Below are 14,803 nucleotides of genomic sequence, written 5' to 3'. Positions count from 1 at the left end.
CCCCTGGCCAGCTTCGCTACCAGGACTGCTGCGGGCTTCAAAACCAGAACCGACGAAGAAGCGCTTTAACAACTAACTGCTTTGTCCACTATCGGACGCCGTAGGAGTGGAAGGGATACACTAGGATGGCTGGCCCTAGCCCAGGGAGGTAGGGAAGAAAGCAAAAAGCAGCAGCCGGCGTAAGACTTCTGCCACCATTCTGGAACTGGGCGGTTCCCCCACCCCAACCCGCTAAGAAAGGGCGAGCCAAGACGGGTCGGGCCGCCATTTCCCTGCCCAGTTGCGAGCTAGAAAGCGCGTCCTCCGATCGTGCAGGCGGAAGCCTCGTGACAGGCGGCCTCTGGCTGCGCTCCTGCTTCGCCCCGCCCAGCAGCGTCGTGACGTTGCCAAAAGGCGCCGGCACCGCCCCTGCTCTCTCTTCGCTGGTGACGAAGTCTGTGCGCGACGTGATCCTGAGCTGGGGAAGGAGGTAGGAGGAGGCGGCGACGGCGGCGGGGCCTCGGGGTGGGGGGGGTCCAGGGTGGGGCGGGGCCAGGCCGCGGGAAGGGGGGGCGAAGGCTTCGGAGCCTTAGGAGGCCGTGACATGGCAGGGGTGGGTGTCCACAGGAGGCTCTGGAGGGGGTGGAGTGGGTTGGGCAGAAGGAATTTGAGGGAGGAGGTGGGAGAAGGGCGTCCGCGGGGAAGAGCCGGAGGAGGGAGCGTGGTGGGCGGGGAAGGGGCTCCGTGGGCTCATTCATTCATTCATTCGCATCCCTGGGTCAGGCGTGCACTTGTGTCTGGGATGGGAGGGGACCCGGCTGGACTAGACTTGGGGAGCCCCCAGTCTAGCTGGAGACTGACAGAGCCTAAGGCTCGCTGAAGAAATAACTGCTGACATGTCATTATTATAACGCGAAGTAGGCGCCCTCGCGTCTAGATAGCCTCCTTTTTAAGGACCTTGTGGAGCAGTGGGACCTGGAAGCCGATAGGTGTCCAGCCACTTGCTGGCCCGGTCACTCTGAGCAAGTCACTTAAGCAGTAGGTTAATCAGTAAACATTGATTAAGTGCCTACTGTGTGCCAGGCAGTGTGCTAATGGTTGGTAATATAAAGGTAAAGACAGATCCTCTTCCCAAGGAGCTCGAAATCTATGGGGGTGACAACGTAAAACATGTACAAACAGATTTTATACAGGATAAGTTAGAGATAATCAACAGAGGAAAGGCACCAGAATTAAGAAGGATGGGGAAAGATTCCCTATGGGAGATGGGATTTTTGCAGGGATTCGAAAGAAGCTAAGGAATCCAAGGGAGAGCATGCCAGGTGTAGGAGACAGTCAGTGAAAATGTTTAGAGAGGGAAGGTGGAGTGTCCTGTATGAGGAATGGCAAGGAGGCTGGTATCACTAGATAGTAGAATATAGGGAGAATGATGTAAGAAGATGGAAGTAAATTATAAAGGAAGTAAATTATAAAAATAAATGTTAACAAATCCCCGAAGTGTTAGGGAGCCACTGGAGTTTTATATTGTTTATTGAGTAGGAGAAGCGGGGAATGTCTTGGTCAGACCTGCACTTTAGGCAGGTGAATGGAGGATAGCCTTGTAGGGAGACCAACCAGCATTTTACTGCAATAACCCAAATATTAGGTGATTTAGGGCCTCTACTGGCACAGTAGCATCTGAGGAGAGTAGGAGGCACGTGCTGAAACGTGGAGGCCTCTGGATGGTAACTACTTAGAGCCCCAGGAAATTCTCTAAGACTGTGAATTTCAAATAGTTGTTACATATGCTTCAGTAGAGATCATTTCCTCACTTGGGAGTTTATCATACTTCCTTATATTTCCCAATGAAATCACAGGTTCAGTCCCTAGGCCTTTATTGATGAGGAAACCAGGCCCAGAGAGGTGAAATAATTTATCTAACAATAGCTGACATTCATATGATGGTAGAAGGTTTACAAAGTACCTCCCCTCCCTGTTTGGAAATCCATGATCAAATAATTCTGCCCTTGTTCCTGGCTGGAGTGTGTCAACCCACTCCTCTAGGGCCCCATCCTATAACTTTCTATACCACAGTGCCATTCCCTCACCACCTTTGTCCTCAGTATGTTCTTGTTAATAATAATAATAACAACAATAGCACTCATTTAGTGCTTTAAGGTTTGTAAAAACTTTATGTATATTATCTCATTTGATCCTCACAACACCTGTTTGTGGGAGGTGCTGTTATTAACCCCATATTTCAGATGAGAAAACTGAAGCTTGAGAAAGGTTAAGTCACTTGCCCTGCGTCACACAGCTGGTGTCAGAGGTTGAACTCAGGCTTTCCTGTTTCTAAATCCTCTATCCACATTGCCACCTAGCTGCTTCCCCTTATTATAGGCTTTCTTAAGTGAACTTTTAAAATAAAGTCTTTGGACAGCTACATTTTGTTGTAATGGTTTCCTTTGTAATCCTGTGTTTTATGAATTTAAAAACATTCTGAGGAGACGTTTCACCCAACTATTTAAGGGGCCCTTGACACACAAAAGGTTAAGAACTCCTATTTTAGAATTTAAGCACTTTAAGGGCAGATGCCATTTGTACTTTGTAGTAAGCACTTAATAAATGCTTTTTCATTCCATTCATTCATTAATGAGGAAGCAGGCCTAGAGAGATTAGAGTGACTTGCCTAATAATAGCTGACATTTAACGCTGACTGTATGATACTGATATGTCCTTTAAGGTTGATACATTCTTGACACCTTTCTCTTTCAGTCCTCACAATCATGCTTGATTTAAGTGCTTAGGTTTTAACTCTTGTTTTACAAATTGAGGCTCAATGCTAGGAATATAGACCGAAATTAAATGAAGAGCTGTCTTTACCTTTATATTCTCAACCATTAGCACACTGCCTGGCACACAGTAGGCACTTAAGCACTAAGGTATTGACTCCATTTTATAAATAAGGAAACTGAGGCTCTCAAGGAGGCAGTAAAGCATGTGTGTGAATAAGTATGCACAAAATGTGTGTGTGTTAGGTCTGTGTATCTCTATAAAATAAATACAGGCTAGTAGGCATCAGAAGCAGGATTCAGGGTGTCTTCTGACTCCCCAGTCCAGTGGTCTTACCACTACACCAAACTGAGGACGAGGACAACCGGAGAGGAAGAGACATGGCTGTGGAGATTCTCTGGGAGAGAAAGCTCACCTTTTGCTGAGGTCAAGAAAATGCAGAAGACTTCCAGGCGTGAGGAAGAGCCAAAGCTAGAGCCATGCCTTCCCTCAGACCTAAGGCCTCTTCCCCCAGGGGCCCTGAAGTTCTGTCCTCAGCTAATGACTCCAGACAAGAGCAGGACATTTACTTTGGATCTCCTGCCCACCCTCTGGGCTGGAGGTCCATGCAATATGCCATCAATCTCCTTGACTCCAAGACAGATTACCTTCAAATATTTAAAGGGCTGTTGGCAGGGTTGGATTCATTCTGTTTTTCCCCAAATAGTGTAATAAGAACCAGTGAGAAGAACTTGGGAGTGGGAAGGAATCAAGTCAATGTAAACAAAAACTTCCTACCAGTTAGAATTGACCCAGAGTAGGGCTAGGCTGCCACCAAAGGCAGTGGATTCTCTTTGACTGCTTGTCAGGAATGTTGTAGAAGGAACTGCTGTTTTGGGCTGGGTGAGAGTAGATATCCTTTACAACCCCTTTGAACTCTGATTCTCAGACTGCCAGCTTCCTGGAAGAGGGGGCCATTCATTTGGACCTGGAGGATGATAGTGTAACACAGAGAGTCAGGCGACCTGTATTTTAGTCCCCACTCTGCCACTGACCCACTGTCTGACCTTAGATGTCATATCTACTTCCCTTCTCACAGCCTCAATTTTCTCATCTGTAAAATCAGGAGATTTGGTGAGATGATTTGTAAGATCCTTTCCAGTTCTGACAAATTGTAGGCTAGGATTTTAAATGGAAATGCTCAATAATAGTTTCTTTAAGTACTTCTGATGGACATAAACTTTTTCCTCATACTGTTCCATTTACCCTCTGTAACAGAGTATAAAGGGAAGGGGGTGTGTGTATGCGTGTGTGTGTGTGTGTGTGTATGCGTGTGTGTGTGTGTGTGTGTGTGTGTGTGTGTGTGTGTGTGTGTGTTGTGATTCTAGCTGTAGAATTGTGGGAAATGACTTAAGCCACAGTGTCGGAAAGGAAAAGCACTTTCAGTCTGGCTCCAGATACTTCCAGAACAGCCAGAGCCCTAGCCAGCTTCTGTCAGGGAGACAGGTGGGTAGTATCATATTTGGGTGTTCCTTAGAGCCTGCATAATCCCTCCTAATGATGTTAATAAGAGCTAACGTTTATATTATAATGTGGTTTATGTGCCCTTCCTCCTTAATCCTCAGAATCCTGTGAGCTGGGCACCATAGTTACTATATAGAAGAATCTGAAGTTATATAACATACCAATGATGGTGCCTGATGTCGAAGTTGTATTATACATAAAGAAGAGCTTTGGCCCTAGAGTCAGGTCTTGGGCTAACATTCCATTCCACCTTCACTACCTGTTTGATCTCAGGCTAATCACTTCCTGACTGGGCTTAATTCTTATCATCTGTAAGATGGCCTCTGGGGTCTCTTTCAACTCGGGATCCAAGATCTTTTTTTTTTTAATATTTTCTTTTCCCCCCAAATACATGTAAAAACCATTTTAAACATTTTTTTTAATGTTTTGAGTTCCAAATTCTATCCTTTCACTTCCCCCTCCCTGAGCCAGTAAGCAATCCGATATAGGTGATGATAGCATGTGCAATCATGTGAAACATTTTCATATTAGTAATTTTGTGCAAGAAGACTCGAACAAAAAAAGAAAGAATGAATGAAAGAAAGAAAGAGAAAAAGTATGCCTTAGTATTCAAACAATATCAGTTCTTTCTCTGGAGGTGGATAGCATTTTCATCAGAGTCCTTTAGGATTGTTTTAGGTCATTGTATTGCTGAGAATAGTCAAGTGATTCACCATTCTTCATCATACAATATTGCTGTTACTATGTACAACGTTCTCCTGGTTCTGCTTGCTTCACTTTGTATCAGTTCACGTACATCTTTCCAGGTTTTTCTGTAAGCATCAGAATCCAAGATGTTATGAAGAGAATGGTAAAAGTAGGGGCAGGGGCATTTGAAGTTGAAGTCAGTGGAAGGGGCTAATGGCCTACACTGCTCTCGTCGTGAATGCTGGGGGTTATTTTACCCCTGTAAGGAGAGATAGGTGGCAGGTTTTATGAGATTTCCCTCCCTGCTGCCTTGAAACATACCCAAGCCCTCCAACCTGAGAAAACTCTCCCTACCATTCTCTCAGGGTATCATCCTATTTCTTTCCTCCTATTTGCAGCCAAAAACCCTTACAAAAAAGATCTCTACATTTGTCTAAACTTCCACTCTTCTCACTTGTAATCCTGGTTTCCATCCATTTCACTCAACTGAAACTGCTCTCTCCAAAGTTAAAAATGTTCTCTTAATTGCCAAATCACATAAGCTTTCCTCAGTATTCACCCTATTGACTACTGTCTCCTCCTTGATATTCTTTTCTCTGGGTTTTCATGATTTGACTCTGTTCTCCTCCTACCTCTGGGATTGATCTTTTTCAGTCTCCTTTGTTGATTCTTTATCCATAAGCCAGCCCTAATTGTGGGTATATCTTGAGGCCAAACTCAGAAAAAGATCTCTATGTTGACTTAGAAAAAGCACAAATTAACATTATGTTGTATTGTATTTGTATTTACTTATTTTGTTATGCAATTTAACCTCTGTCTTCTGCTGTGCCCTGTTCCTGCTCTGCCCTTCAGAGGGAAGAAGAGTAGTGAATCAAGGCCTCCCTTCTATCTGTCCAATGTCCCTAATATCCAACCTTCCTTGCCAAGAGTGGCACCTTCCATTCAATGATAAACATTTTTTCACTTGGTCATGACCTTCACATCCTAGTGATTCTGAACCCCTGTAGATCATCTTCCAAACCCCATTCCCCACTGCCATCACCTGATTCTCTATTCCCATCCCCCTCAACCCTCTTACCCAAAGTTTCAACCAGCCACCCCCACCACATTTCTACCATGCCCTCTGGAATTCTTGTTTCAGAGGCAACAGACGTCCCATCATCCTTAATCTTTTCCTCTCCCACTCCTCCCATCTACTAGCTCTTAATGAAACCTGGCTTCCCCCAAATGACAACCTCCCTTTTCCCAACATAGACTTCACTCATTCTCCCCTGCTTTGTTTGAGGAGAGAGGTTGGAATATTCCTTGTTCTGGGTTGCCATTTCCAGGTTCTCTCCCATCTGCCATTGCTCAGGAATCTCTCCTCCTTTGAAGTCCATGCTATTCATGTCTACCACCCAATCAAAATCCTGGTAGGTTTTTTTGAGGTTTTTGTTTGTTTGTTTGTTTCACTTTTTGCTAGGCAATTGGGGTTAAGTGACTTGCCCAGGGTCACACAGCTAGTACATGTTGTGTGTCTGAGGCTGGATTTGAACTGAAGTTCTCCTGACTTCGAGGCTGGAGCTCTATCCACTGCGCCACCTAGCTACCCCCCTGGTAGGTATTTTCTACAGACCCTTCCCCCACCCCCATCACTCCTTCTTCTTTAATGAGTTCAATACCTAGCTCACAATTTTTTTCTCCTCCCCAATTCCTGCCCTTGTACTCAGAGACTTCAACATACTTATTCTCCCTCAATCTTTCTAACTACTCATGTACTCAACCTACTCACTTCTCATGAGTTACTCTTCCATCCTACCTCAGCCACAGAAAAAGATGGTCATACCTTTGATCTTGCCATCACCCACTAATGACTGTCTCAGCAACTCCAAAATCCTCTTCTCTGACCATAAGTTATTGACTTTGCGCTTTTCCCTGGGCCTTCTCTTATCAAACCCTACTCTGTCCACACTGTGCCCTCCACTCCCTTGACCCCCTCAATTCTCTCCCAGGCCATCTCCACTAGAGTTAGGCTTAGAGTTAGAGTTAATTAAAATTAGAGTTACTCATTCTCTCGTCTTCTCATCTTGACCCCTTGGTGAACCAATTCAATTCTATACTGTCCTCCTCTCTGGAATGCCTATCCCCCTTTTCGTATCACTGATTACACCCTGCCAAGACTCCCTTTTTTTGATACCTTTGCATCTACACGTGTACTTCTGAACATAGGTGAAGAAAATCACACAACCATTCTGAGTGTGCTACAAATTATGTTACCCAGCCTCAACTGGACCCTTACCAATGCTAGTCATCCTGGAGTTTTCCTCACTATTTATCATCCCCCATATTCAACCTGATGCCAAGACCTCTCAATTTCACCTCTGCAACATCTCTCAGATGTGCCCCCTTCTGTCCTCTAACACTGCCTGCACCCTGGTCCAGGCCCTTAATACCCCCACCTGGACTAATGCAATAGGCTGCTGGTTGGCCCCCCTGCCTCAAATCTCCCCCCATTTCAGTCCATCCTCCATTCAGCCACTAAAGTGATTTTCCCAAAATGTAAGTCTGATCATGTCTTTCCTCCGCCCATGCCCTGCCCCAGTAAAATTGCCTCCAGGGTCAAGTGCAAAATGCTCTGCTTGACATTCAAAGCCCTTCAAATCTAGCCCCCACCTACCTTCCTACACTTTACTCCCCAACGTATCTTAAATCCAGTGACCCTGGCCTCTGGCCGTTCCACCAAGACAATCTGTCTCTCAGCTCTGGTCATTTTCTCTGGCTGTCCCTCATGCCCAGAATGCTATCCCTCCTCAATTACACCTGCTGACTTCTCAGGACTTAAGAGTCCCGACTAAAATCCTGTCTTTCCCAACCCCTTTTAATTCTAATACCTCTCTCTGTTAATGATTTCCTGTTTATCCTGCATGGAGCTTGCTTTGTATATGTTTGCATGTTGTCTCCACTGTTAGATTGTAAGCTCCTTGAGGACAAGGACTGCCTCTTGCCTCTTTTAGTATCCCCAGCCCTTAGCATAGTGACTGGCACAACACAGGAGCTTAATGTTTATTGACAGATTGATTTCCTAATTTCAGTCTGGTTGTGGCCCCACTCGTGCCAGTGGAGAGTTTTGGCATTATTATGGGCCGTTTTGTCTCTACATTCTTTTACTCAGTCATCTCATTAGCTTCCATGGGTTTAACTATCATTTCTTTTCAGAGAACTGCTAAATCTATCTAGTTTTTGTCTCGTATCACCTACTTCCTGGTTGACATTTCAGATTGGCTGTCCCAATCTGAGACAGACATCTCAGGTTCAGCAAGATCAAAACAGAACTCATCTTTCCTGGCAAACCTGTCCTTCAAAACTCCCTAATTTCTGTCAGAGGCAGCACCACTCTCCCCATCTCCTAGGATTGCAGCCTTGGCATTGTCTCTGACTCTCCCTTACTCTAAATATCCATTCAGCTCCCACATGTTATTCTTTCTTTTTCCACAACATCTGTGACATCCAACTCCTTTCTACTTGAGTGGCTCACAGACATTTTTGTTCTTAGCCCAGTCTCATTTGCCGCGAGGAATCTCAGCACACTGTTTAGATTGGCAGCACCCTGGGAAAGTTGGCAAACTCATTTATGCACGTTTTCCCTTCAGTAAGAGTGGCCATTTTTGTTCTTTGCAAGTTCATGGTCTGATGTGTTTATGGCATACGTCTAATATGCAAGTTTTGTTTATTTTGTGAATGAAATGTTTTATCTGCAATAATATAACAGAATTTTGCAGCACGCCTGGCAAAACACCAAATATACTGACTGCAGTGTACTTTTTGAGAGCCTCTGCTTTGCCCACATTGCCAGCACCACAGTGCAGACCCTTCTCTCCTACCGCCCCCCAACCTCCTGCTTCATCTCTCTCTGTTAAGTCTCTCCCTTCCTTAATCTGTCCTTCCCACCTGCTGCCAAAGGTATATTCTTTAGGAAAGTCACTGTTCAAGAAGCTCTAGGGGCTCCCTGGTACCTTGAAGATCTAATACAAAGTTCTTTCAAGCCCTTCACGGCCTGGCTCCGGCCCACATTATACTTGACTCCCCTTCTTGCTGTTGCCGTGGATAAAATTCCATCTTCCTCCCCACATTCCTGGAATCCCTTGTTTCTTTCAAGGTTCAGCTCTACTACTGCCTTTCTTCGACATGAAGCCTTTCTTGATCCCCAGAGTTGGTAGCACCATCCTTCTCGGACTTAATTACTTTTTATATATTTTGTATGTTCTCTAGATACTTATTTTTGTATATTCTGGCTACCCCATCAGAATATAAGTCTTTGAGGACCTGGACTACTTTGTTTTTGTCTCTGTATCCCTAGCACAATGCTTGGCACACAGTAGGCACTTTCTGATTGAAATCCCTTCCAGCTCTAAAGCCGCTGATCTCCTCTGGTACTGGTTTTCATCTGGGCTCTGCCACTAACTTGTTTGTGACTTTGATCATTTGGCCTCTTGGAGCCTCTGTTTCCCCATGTGTAGAATGAGGAGTTCGGACTAGATGGTCTTCAGGGTCCCTCCCAGCTTCACCCCTCTAAGTGCTGAGTAAAGTTCCTTCTCTAACAGGCTGTTTATTCTGAGTAGCTGCTCTTCCTTGTCTTAGTTTAAGATGAACTTTTTAATTGATCTGAATGATCCTAAAGGTGGAGCCCTGTTTTGGAGATGAAGCCCAACCCATCAGTCTTCCTCATCCTTCAGACAGTCTTACCTGATTCTGTACCAAGCTGGGGGAATGCTAATGCACTACCCATGAGGGTGGGGGCCTCTTCTGGCTTCCTGATGGACACTTGGGGTAACCTCAGCAAGGCGCTCCGTATCGTCTTTCCTTTTTGGACCTCCACTGGAGCAGCCAGGAGCCCACTTTGGGCCTTGGAAAAGAAGGTCTGTTTTGTAGATAGAGAGTGTTAGGGTTAGAGTGTGCCATTCGTATTACAGTACAATCAGGTGCTTTACTCTGTGGAATCTATGAGAAAGAGAAAGGAGCAAAAATGGTTATTTTTTGTTTTTAGTCTTATTTTTAGTGATATTGTCTTTTAGCCTTTTATTTGTTCACGCATATACTTCTAAATATATTGTTCCCTTCCCCTGCCCCCTGCCCCCCACCCCCCACCCCATGCAGTCTTTAGTCTTCAGCAGACCTTTCCATATAACCGAGGTTTAAAAGGAAATCAGAACTGGTCAGAGAACCTGACATCCACTGTAGCAAGTCTTATTTTTATTGGTGTCTTTTGTTCTTAAGTCTGAATTTCCAAATTTCTCTCCCTTCCCATATCCTGGAAGCCCCCCTGTTAACCAACAAAGGTCTTTTTAAAAGGAAGAAAAGCAATTCAGCAAAACGAATAAAAATTCAGCCATTATTGACAATATAGGTTATGCTACATTCCGTATCTATATCCCCTCACCTTTACACAAAGGGTCTGGAGATGTGTTTTCCTCAGCTTCCTTCCTAGGTCAAGCATGCCCAGTACATTGATGTGGCATCTCCTATTGAGGCTTGGTGGTGGGTAAAAGATGAAATGAGTGAGGAAACAAAAGGTGTGATGTCCCAGACATGCCAATTACCCAACAGATTGGGACCAGGACCCTTCCTCAGCTCACAACTGGACCTCAAACACTAGGGGAAACAAAATTTTATACATTAAAAACAATCAAATAAAGCCAGTTAATTAAAAGGAAACAGTACAGCATTAAGTAATCTGAGTTCTAATTAGAGGAAAGATTAGGGACTTTCCAAGTTGGGAAAACTGTTTGCATCAGTCTTTGGATTTGACTGGGTTTCTGGTCCACATGGCCCAGGGCCTTGGTTAAGGATCTCTTAGCAGCAGGTAGGGGTGGTCCAGCTTCCCAACCACAAAGGGCCAGATTCAAACAATGCAATAAGGTTTTCTTCCAATTCCCACAATTGAATAAAGTTTTCTTACGAAATGGAATATGGACTAGACCCATAATTGAATAGAAAGGAAACTGAGCTAACTCCAGAATTGAGTCACAAGATGGAGTCAGCATGGTTCACTCAATTCCCACGATTATCTAGTTGTTGGCCAAGTCCTCTTAATTCCCTCAATTTCCTCATGCTGGTGGAACATTCTTTCTGTTTACGTGGCTGTTGTGTTGTCCTGTATGTTGTTTCCCTGGTTCTGCTGACTTGAGTCTGCATCACTTCCTGTGTCTTCATGCGAATCTTTTCATGTCGCGGTTTGGCTGTAAATGCCATAAGGTTTTAAAGACCCTGGACTACAAATTTTGATCAGGGCTTGATCATCTCTTTTCGTGAGGTTGACCGCAAAGATTCCAGGTTCTCAAAAGTTCTGGATGCATGGCAAAGTAAACACTCGCGGTTTACATGATGCTTTACACCTCGCAGTGGTGCTTTCCCATCCACTATTTCATCTGATCCTCAAATCGGTCCAGGGGAGGAGATAGGGCTGGCATTAATCTTCCCCTTTGACAGATTGTCATTGGGGTGTGAAGGTCACCCTGAGTTCTTAAAGGCTGTGCCGGTGGAGCACAAGCTCTAGCAGGCCCTTTCAGAGTGAAAATGAGTCCAATGCTGCTGAAGGGCCCTATGTGTCTCAGGACTGGCTGAGCTGGGCTTGGCTGCCCATCACCAGGACTGGGCCGCAGCCACGGCATTGCACATGTCAGCTTAGGCCACAAAGGGCTCTGACCTCTGCCTGCCCACATTGCTGAAATCACTTAATTCTTTGTTTTAATTATCTACAATATTTCTGTGACTGAAAATGAACATTTTATCCTTTCTTTCTCTGCAACATCTGTGACATCCAACTCCTTTCTACCTGAGTGGCTCACAGGCATTTTTGTTCTCAGCCCAGTCTCATTTGCCATGAGGAATCTCAGCACACTGACTGTTTAGATTGGCAGCACCCTGGGAGAGTTGGGAAACTCATTTATGCACATTTTCCCTTCAGTGAGAGCGGCCATTTTTGTAGTGTACCTTTTAAGAGCCTCTGCTCTGTTCACATTGCCAGTACCACCGTGCAGACCCTTCCCATAGAAGCCTGCCTAGCTGTGTTTTCATCAAGCTTGCCCTTCTGAGTACATTAGACATTCTCTTTATTTTCCGAGTAGCAAGAGGTTTTACTGTTTTTGTTTTGCTTAATCTGTCTCTCCCACAGCTCCCGTCACCCACTGAACAATTTTTTCCTAAAAATCCTTCAATACATTTCTACATAGGCAAAACAAATTCCCCTATTCACTATATCTGAAAATATATCCCTTTCTGCATTTTAAATTAATCATGTCTTTGTCAGGAGGTGAGGGGCATTCTTGTTTTATCTCCATTCTTTTGGACTTACGAGGTTATTGTGTTGATCAAAGTTCTAAAATCTTTCAAAGTTTTTTTTTTTGTCATTAGCTAGAAATGGCTTAAAGTATCGAACCATTGACAGATGAGGAAACTAAGATCAGAAACTATTGACTCAAGGACACAGAGCTCGTATATTACATACCTAGAACTTATAAGCCAGAACCAAACTGTTCTGACCCTCTTTACAGCATTCTTGTTTATTTGTGTTGGCATTTCCCTCCATGAATTTAAGCCCGTCTTGAATATGTTTGCTTTTTTTTTTTTTTAGCCTTCCCAGCTTCTTGGTGGGGATCAGTTCTCCTTGAGTTCCTTGCTGGATATGTAAGGTAGCATCGTGGAATCAGAGGATTTGGAGCTGGAAGGGCCCCCAGAAGTCAGCTAGTCACAGGATCACAGAACACTTTCATTTTTTTTTCCAGTTTTAAATGTTTACTCCTAGCTTCGGTTTTTTATGCACCTTCTTTTCTGAATGTACTTGTCCCCCTGCCCTTCCTCAAGCTATCCCTTCTTCATAGGAAGAGTGGCAGCAAATTCACACAAGGAGTGCTCCCCACGCAGGGAAGAAGGGAAGCAGGCAGGCTTCTCGTCTTTTGTATGGGGTCAGGCCTGGTTACCAAAATCACACAAGTGACTATAGATTTCAGTCTGCATCAGTTTATGTGTCTTTTCACCTGATGGTGCTGTAGTGCACAGAGTGCTCGGCCAGGATTCAGGAAGACCTGAGTTCAAATGTGGTCTCAGACACCTATTAGCTGGGAGACTCTTGGCAAGTTACTTTTTTTAAAATAACCATTTGCCTGTGTTTGCCTCAGTTTCCTCAGCTGTAAATGGGAGGGAGGAATGTGGTAATAATAGCACCTACTTCCCAGGGTCATTGTGAAGATCAAATGAGATATTTGTTAAGCACTTAGCATGGTGCGTGGCACGCAGTAGGTGCTATATAAATGTTTGTATGTATTTTTTATTCTCTGAATTCTTCATATTCTTCGACTCTCTTTGTTTTAAAGATAAGAGGAAACCTGACTTCCAGATCCAATGCTCTTTCCAAATTAGGCCTCACTGCATCAGAATCCTTGAAAAACAAATCCACAATTCTCAGTTCTCAGCTGTCCAGATTTGTTGAACAGATTAATGTTCACCCTGTTCCATTGAGTCCTTGCTGTCTGTGTGGCCAGAGGAGATGAAGATGATATTCTAGGAAAAAGCATTCCCATTAGACTCAGCCGTGTGAGCAGAGGCATGGAGGCTAGAAAACATAGGCACATTTGGATATTGAGTTATTCAGTTTACTTGGAAAAGAAAATGTATGTTAGGGAGTATTGAAAGGTCAAGTTGGGAAGGGAGCTTGGGAATGGATCATGGCAGGCCTTGAATGCTGAACTAAGAACCCCTCAATGTATGCAGTGGGAAGCCACTGAAGGTTCTTAAATAATAATTACTTACACCTCTATGTGCTTGATAGCAACATCCCCATCACAACCCTGTGAACTAGGTAATGTAAGGAATATTAATTGCATTTTATAGATTTTGAAACTTGGGCTTAGTGAGATGAAGCCCAGGGTCACACAGCTAGGCTTCTGCCCCTCATAGCAGTGCTCCTTCCTATGCACAAAGCATGGGAGTGGCATGAGCTGAGCTGGCCTGGCAGCTTGGGCAGAGTGGAGCAGAGCAGAGAAAGGGGCTGGGAGGTAAAGTGAAGAACACAGAATCTGAAGGACAGCTTGCCTGATGGCTGCCCGTGTAACTAGGTAAAGACAGGAGCCACAAATCCCTGTTCAGTCAACAGAAAAGAAGTCTGTGAGGTTTCATGGAAACAGCGGGTAATTGATTACTCCTTGTGAGAGTCAGTGCACACTTGTTAACAGTTGGGAAGTCAAAGAACTTTCTGTAGGTGTACAGTAACTTGGTTTTTTTCTTCATTCTTCATACTCTTGTTTATGTATTTGTATGCTTGTACTTTGTTATGGAATCTAAAATAAAATTTACTTAAAAAAAATACAGATAAGAGTGAATAAGGGCCAGAGATGGAGAGGAGGGGCCAAGATTCATTTTGAAGGTAGAATCCCCAGAATTTGGCAGTTTATTGGATGTGAAGACATAGGAGAGTCAGGCAAAGACACTTCCCTGTCAGAGAGGATGGTGGTGCCAGTAATGGCACTTGGAATGGGGGCATCCTGTGTATTGGGTTTTAGAAAAGATGAATTTGAGGTGTGGCCAGGTGACCAGAAGACAGCTGTGCACCAGCTAGTTGGAAATTCAGAAGCAACACTTAGGAGAGAGATTGGGAGTCATTCCCATGACCTTTCATCTTGTCTCCTCCCATTCTTAGACCACAGTGTCTTCAGTCGGAATTATATCCTAATAATAATAATAATAATAATAATAATAATAATAATAATAATAATAATAGTAGCATTTATATAGCACCCCCTGTGTGCCAGGCACTGTGCTAAACATTTTACAGATATTTTTTCATTTGGTCTTCACAACAACACTGGGAGGTAGGTGCTATTATTATCCC

General features: G+C 44.2%; 1 protein-coding gene across 1 annotated transcript in view; it reads left to right on the top strand.

Annotated features, from left to right (window-relative positions):
- Positions 1-379: 379 nt before the first annotated feature.
- Positions 380-14,803, top strand: part of CCDC124 (coiled-coil domain containing 124) — a 39,501-nt gene continuing 25,077 nt past the window's right edge. The window contains exon 1 of the mRNA XM_021008985.2: positions 380-469. The gene's annotated coding sequence lies outside the window, so the exon portion shown is untranslated. The remainder of the gene's footprint in view (positions 470-14,803) is intronic.

Source organism: Phascolarctos cinereus, unplaced genomic scaffold, assembly GCF_003287225.1.
Source record: "Phascolarctos cinereus isolate Bilbo 61053 unplaced genomic scaffold, phaCin_HiC Scaffold_4;HRSCAF=312, whole genome shotgun sequence".
Classification (NCBI taxonomy): domain Eukaryota; kingdom Metazoa; phylum Chordata; class Mammalia; order Diprotodontia; family Phascolarctidae; genus Phascolarctos; species Phascolarctos cinereus.
The sequence above is the reverse complement of the archived record's forward strand: the minus strand, read 5'-3'. Positions and strand labels throughout refer to the sequence as shown.